Source organism: Castanea sativa, chromosome 8, assembly GCF_040712315.1.
Source record: "Castanea sativa cultivar Marrone di Chiusa Pesio chromosome 8, ASM4071231v1".
NCBI classification, from domain to species: domain Eukaryota; kingdom Viridiplantae; phylum Streptophyta; class Magnoliopsida; order Fagales; family Fagaceae; genus Castanea; species Castanea sativa.
This window is the reverse complement of record NC_134020.1, coordinates 22,866,938-22,874,206: the sequence shown is the minus strand read 5'-3', so window position 1 is coordinate 22,874,206 and position 7,269 is coordinate 22,866,938.

The following is a 7,269-nucleotide window of genomic DNA, read 5'->3' as shown; positions in this document are numbered from 1 at the left end:
AAACTCTATTTTCTATCTTTCTACTATTTCACCTTTCAACTAAAAACAAATGAGGAAAGTTAGAATTTTTTTTCTCCCTACTTTTTCATTTCCTTCTTCATTTTTTAATCTTCTTATTTTTCCATCTCCCGACCAAGTCCACCAAAGGCACTCTAGAAGATGAAGTGGGATTTGTTTGCTATCCTAATTGATTGGCACAAAACCTTGCGGTCAAAGGCTTTTGCCCCTCTTGCAATATTTTATTGTATTTAATAGCTTAGTAGATTGTGGTATTTGACTTATAGCTTTTTAAAATAATAACAATAATTTGATAACAAGGAGGAAAAATTTGAATTCTACACATTTTCATCATAAACACTTCTAATACTTTTTAGTATTATTTTTCAATCCTTGGATTATCTAAAGAAAAATAATAATAAGATTTTTTTTTTCCAATCTTTATCTTTCTCAATCTCCTAAAAAACTCACTCAAAAAAGAATCCTAGAAATTCTTAATGAAAAAACATCCTAAAGTTTTCCTATCTTGTAGGAAACTTGAATAAGCAGGAGCCGTAGGATGAGATGAATCATGAATGACATTAGCAGCATTGACCGAAAGAGTAGGTGGACTGGGTTGGATAATGCCACTTACATAACACGTGGCAGAAGAGGGTTGGCGGAGAAAAGGACTTAGAGCACAAGTTTAGTGGATTAATTTGGAATCGGATTTAATTGAGGAACCGGTTATAGCCGGTTAATAAATCGCAATCATGCTGGTGGGTGGGTGGTGATCGAAGTTTACCTGAAGGGGAAAATAAGTTTAAGCAAAAGATTTTAAGGTTAGAGGATTGCCTTAAGAGGAAGGTACTAATTGTATGACTAAGAAAAGTATGTCTCTCTCTGTCTCTCTACTTTCTTTTTCTTAATTATTTATTGCTCAAATTGAATTATTTCTATTTCCACTCTCACGCGCGCTTTAACAATATTGGTGGTCTTTGCTTTAAGAAAATAAAAGTAAAAATGGTGGACCTACATGTCATTATTTATTAATTTGTTAACGTAGAACTAGAAGATTATACTAACTTTTATTTATGGGATTTATTGGTATATAACCTAAGGGCATCGCATATGCTAGTAAATTATTTTAATTTTTTTATTAAAAATTAAAAAAAAATTAATTGATTTGACAGTTTTTATAATTTTTTATAATTTTTAAAAAAATAAATAATTAATATATACTTTAAGGGTATATGCCCATATGCTGGTAAATTATTTTTAAAATTTTTTTTTATTGAAAAATGATAAAGCAACTAATAGATTTGATAATTTTTTTAATTTTTTATAAAATATTTTTTTGAAAATTGACGATTAATATATACTTTAGAAGTATATGTGTATATGCTAGTAAACTATTTTAAAAATTTTTTTTATTAAAAAATATAAAAAGTAACTAATTGATTTGACAATTTTTTTAATTTTTTATAAAATATTTATAAAAATAGACTATTAATATATGCTTTTAATTCACACTGACTGTACCCTTTATTTATACTAAGCGACCTCTTTTTTTGGTGGAAGGCATAAAAATGTTTCACTACTTCTCTTTAAATTTTGTTTGCCTTTCTTTATGGAGTAAATTGAGACTACGAACATGGCTACTTTTTTTTTTTTTTTTTTTGATGTGGAACATGGCTACTTAGGAAAAAGGAAATGATACAGATTTGATTCATACAATATGAGTTTAACTTACCGACATTATTTTCTTTGATTAAAAAAACCTTACTAACTATTTCTTTGATTAAAAAAACCTTACCGACTATAAAAAGCGAGTAAAAAATGAGACAGTTACTTCATACTTTTATCGTGTTTAAAAGCTGACAAAGTCTTTTTTTTAATCAATTTAAAGAAAATTCTTACTACCTAGTACCTACTATTTAGCAACTCAAACAATATGTACTTAGAGCATCTCAGCTTCTTCACATTTTTGTACTGTTTGAAGAATAAATAGTGACTTTTATCTTTTAGCTAACTACTTTTTCAAATACACTTTCCAACAGATTCTCTATTCCATTCTCTATCTCATTTAAATATTATTTCTTCATTCATTTTTTATTATTTTTTTATCATCATTTATTCTTTCTATATTTATTCCCAACAATTATATTTTTCAATGAAAAGTGTTTTATTCACAACATTTTTCGCAATAATTTTACAACAAAATTTATGTGAAAAGTTGTTACTAGTTTTAATTTGAACCCATCATTGAAATTATTTTTTTACTCACCAATATTAACTAATTACAATTTGTTACTTAAAATTTATTGTGAAAATATTATAGTGACATTTCTCAATTAGGATTTTTTATTTTTTTATATTATTTCTTCTTTCTCTCAATTCATTTCATCCATACGTTTTTTTTTTTCCTTTTTTTTTACTTGATTCCAGAACATTCGTCCCCAACGCAGTTCAGATGGGGCATCTTCGTCCCAAAGCAGTTGGCCCAGCCTAGAGCCGTCGCTCATCTTCGTCCCCAAAGAAGTCCAGATGGGTTCTGTCTTCTGTCTTCTATCTTTTTTTTTTTTTTTTACTGTTATGATTTGATTAATTTTAAAATTGTGTTTTTGAGTTTGTATTTTGATAATCTGATTATGCTTGAGTTTAGAGTTTTTTGAGAGAAAGATTGTTGTGTTGTAGTCATTGTGTTGTAGTCATTGTGTTTGTAGCTGTAAGAGGAGAGAGAAAGAATTTTTATTTTTATTTTTATTGAGATGTATGAATTTTTTAATCATAAAAATTCATGCGGAGTTGCTACAGTGCTTCTCTGTATCTAGAGAAGCACTGTAGCAACTTCAAAATTTTTTTGGAAAAGTGTTGTGTTTAGAGAAGCTGTTGGAGGGTGAACAATAGTATTTTTTGGACTAAAAATAGAGATACCAAACCTGTTGGAGATGCTCTTATACTATTCACTTTATATACTCAAAAATCGGATGTTAATTCAACAATCTTTTGAAGTAGTAACAATATTTTGAATGAAATCAAATATGAATGAGAATTAAGAATGGTATTTTTGGCCTATAAATAAATAATTCAACTATAAGAAAATCTATAAATTTTGGGGAAATGAAAAAAAAAAATAGTTACGAAAGAAACTTACATATTTTTGTTAGGGAAAAGTTAACGAATGCCTTAAGAGTATTGGTTTAGGAACTATTTTTAGAAACTTGTTATAAAAAAAAGAAAAATGTAACTAACTTTTTAAATAGTTTTTTATATTTTTTATGAAAGTGGTATTAAAATTTTCCTAAAATGGTTCATTAACAAGTACTTCAAGAGCACCCATTGATCGAACCCTATTTATCATGGCATGATATGGGATAATGATATTTGTGATGTAAGAAACATGTGATTCTCACAATTTGCAAAAGTGGTGTAAAAGAAAAAGGAGCTATCTTGTCTCAATCCCCTAAGTGGAAGGGTATAAGAAAATTGTGAATTATTATGACTTTTTGATCGAGGAATACAAATTAGCCTTATTTAATTTAATTTTAATATTTTAACCAATTGGAAAAAGGAGTTTGAACAAGATTGTGGGCCATTACAAAAATAAAAATTAATTAAATAAAAATTAATTTTTGAGGTTTAGATTAATCTTACATGTATTTAAAAAAAAAATTCCAACTTGTAGAAGGGGTTGGCCCCACTGGCCCAACTCTATTATTGATCATTATGAATCACCTCTAACCTTCTTCTTTTTTCTTTTTTCTTTTTTTTTTCTTTTTTTTTTTGTTGAGAAAAGTATCACCTCTAATCTAGTTTGAAGAAAAATGTAGATGGACACTGAAGGGGATAAAAATAGGAGACGGGTATTCCCGTAGAATTCGAAGGGACAGATAGAAGGTAGACGGATCGACACCGTAGTAATGCCACTATGACGGTTAAGTTTAACTGAGTATCCGTCATGTACGAATTAATCGAAGATTCTAGGTTGAGTGTCATTTGATATGTTTTAAATCAACCTCTGCTTTATCCCCACACAAGCGTGCATATTTGGACTTCTTGCGACACACGTTTGAGAAGACTCCTATATGGAAAAGATCTTGAGGAGGAAGTTGTATCCTAAAAGAAATGCAATTCTACCCAATATAAATACCCCAGAAACCCTAAATATGAAGGTACGCATAATATTCTTAACTCTGGCATTCTAGGGTTAAAGAAAACAAAATTCTAACTTGACCTTCGGAGGGTTTTTGGCCGGCACCACACCGGTGCTCTCTTTTGGGTCCTTTATTTTCTTTTTGCAGGTGTTGCTTTCGTTTGAGAAGTGCTTGCAACTCACTGGTGATATTTTCGGCATCATCAGTTGGCGCCATCTGTGGGAAAGAAGAAGAAAGTCTTCTGATTATTTTAGCCTCGCTCTATTCCTGAGACAAAGAGTTGTATGGCACTCACCCGATCGATGGCAACGAACAACAATCAAGGCGACGAACCGTGCACCACCGCTCTAAAGAGGCAGGTCCAAACGCTCGCGGCGGCGGTTGAGCGCCTCACTAAGCAGAATCATGATTTGGAAGAACAGTTGCGGCAAAGGACCGTGCACCCGAGTGCACCACAGGAAGACCAGGAGGGCGCTAGTCCTGAAGGAAGGAACGCGGAAAGACCTGAGGGCAGTAACGCTCCAACTAGACCCGAGCGACAAGAAATCAATCAACCATCTGCCTTAGACGCGGTACCGACTCCCATAGCCGCCAAACTGCAGGAGATGAGGGAACGCATGGATGTGATGATGAGCGCCCTTAGAGGACGGGTATCCAGAAACTTGGACGACCTCGTCCATAGAACGGATTCACCATTCACAGCGTTGGTGAATTCATGCCCCGTTCCTCCAAAATTTCGCATGCCCCATATGGAGAACTACGACGGATCCAAAGACCCGTTGGATCACCTGGAGTCTTTCAGAACCTTAATGCATCTTCAGGGTGTACCAGATGAAATCATGTGCAGGGCTTTTCTCACCACCTTGAAAGGGCTTGCGAGGGATTGGTACAGTAGGTTGACGCCTAATTCCATCGGCACTTTTAAGGAACTAGGCGCACAGTTCGTATCACACTTCATTGGAAGTCATCGACACAAGAGGTCTATTGCATGTATACTGGGAATTAAACAACGAGAAGGCGACACATTAAGGTCTTATATAGCCTGCTTTAACAAGGAATCCCTCTCGATAGATGAGGCAGATGACAAGATACTTGTGGCGGCATTCACAAACGGGTTACAAGAGGGTAAGTTCTTGTTTTCTCTATGTAAGAATGACCCAAAGACTATGTCCGATGTATATTACAGGGCGACAAAGTACATGAACGCGAAAGATGCCTTGCTGGCCAGAGACGACTATAAACCAGGAAAAAGGGAAAGACAGGAAGATACGAAACCAGATAATGGACGAAAAATGGCAAAAACCAGAGATCGACGAGAAGACCGGAGGTCTAAACCACCTTCGGGGAGGTTTACAAGTTTCACCCCCCTCACAGCCCCAATTGACCAGGTGTTAATGCAAATCAAAGATGAAGGAAACTTGACGTTCCCGGGCAAGTTGAAGGGAGATCCGAACAAGAGGCCACGAGATAGATATTGCCATTTTCATCGTGACCACGGCCATGATACGACTGGACCGTTATGACTTGAAGCAGATCGAAGCCCTCATCGACAAGGAAGGTTGCAGAGGTTTGCGAGGAAGGAGAGAACGGATCAACCCCTGTGAACGAGAATCCCCGTACGGGAAAACGAACGTCCCCACCACCGGTAGCAGACATACGGATGATAATAGGGGGCAGTACTTCAACGGGGTCGTCTAAAAAGGCCAGAAAGACCTATTTACGGACTGTTCAAAGTGTCCAGTCGACGGGCTCTTCACTAGAAAGAATACGACGGAACGGCTCCAATATCGAGTTTTCTGAAGAAGAGGCCCGCCGCCTTCACCACCCCCATGACGACGCGCTCGTGGTTAGTATACAGGTAGGAGACTTCAACGTCCACCGAGTTCTAGTGGACAACGGGAGCTCAGCAGACATCCTTTACTACCCCGCGTTCCAGCAAATAGGGATTGCAAAAGAGCGCCTAATCCCGGCATGTACACCCTTCGTTGGCTTTGGGGGAACCCGGGTCCATCCTTTAGGATCCGTCACATTGGCGGTGACAGTAGGCGACTACCCACAACAAATAACCAAGGATGTTTCCTTTCTAGTGGTTGATTGCTCCTTAGCGTATAATGCCATACTCGAACGACCCACTCTCAACACATGGAAGGCCATCACCTCCACCTACCATCTGATGATCAAGTTTCCCACTGAACACGGAGTTGGAGAACTGCGCGGAAATCAGGTGACTGCACGGGAATGTTACGTGGCCATGATGGAGATGGATGACCATGTACAGGCAATGAACATCGAAGAACAGAGAATAGTGGCAGAACCCGTGGAGAAATTGGAAGAGGTACAACTAGATGATTCGAGGCCCGACCGGACCACCAGGATAGGAACCTCAGTCGACCAAACGGTACGACATGCCCTCCTACTGTTCCTCAAAGAGAACCAAGACGTGTTTGCATGGAGCCATGACGACATGTCGGGAATAGATCCGACAGTCATAGTCCATAAATTGAACATGTCACCTTCGTTTTCTCCAGTTCGACAAAGAAGCGCGTGTTCGCCCCCGAAAGGGATCGAGCCACAGCAGAGGAAGTGCAGAACCTACGGGAGGCGAACTTCATACGAGAGGTGTACTACCCAGATTGGCTGGCAAACGTGGTGATGGTCAAGAAATCAAATGGGAAGTGGAGAATGTGTGTTGACTTCACGGATCTGAACAGAGCATGCCCTAAAGACAGTTACCCACTCCCGCGCATTGACACCTTAGTGGACTCCACAGCGAGACATGAATTGATGAGCTTCATGGACGCCTTCTCGGGGTATAATCAAATCAAATTGGATAAAAGTGATCAAGAGAAAACATCATTTGTGACAAGCCAGGGGCTTTTTTGCTACAAGGTGATGCCGTTCGGGCTCAAGAACGCGGGAGCCACGTATCAACGATTAATGAACAAAATGTTCGCACACCAAATTGGAAGAAACGTCCAGGTTTATGTGGATGATATGTTGGTGAAAAGCGTAAAGGTGTCCGATCATCTGAGGGACGTCCAGGAGACATTCGACACTCTTCGGATGTATAGAATGAAGCTGAATCCAAGCAAATGCGCATTCGGAGTTACTGTTGGAAAATTCTTAGGATTCATGG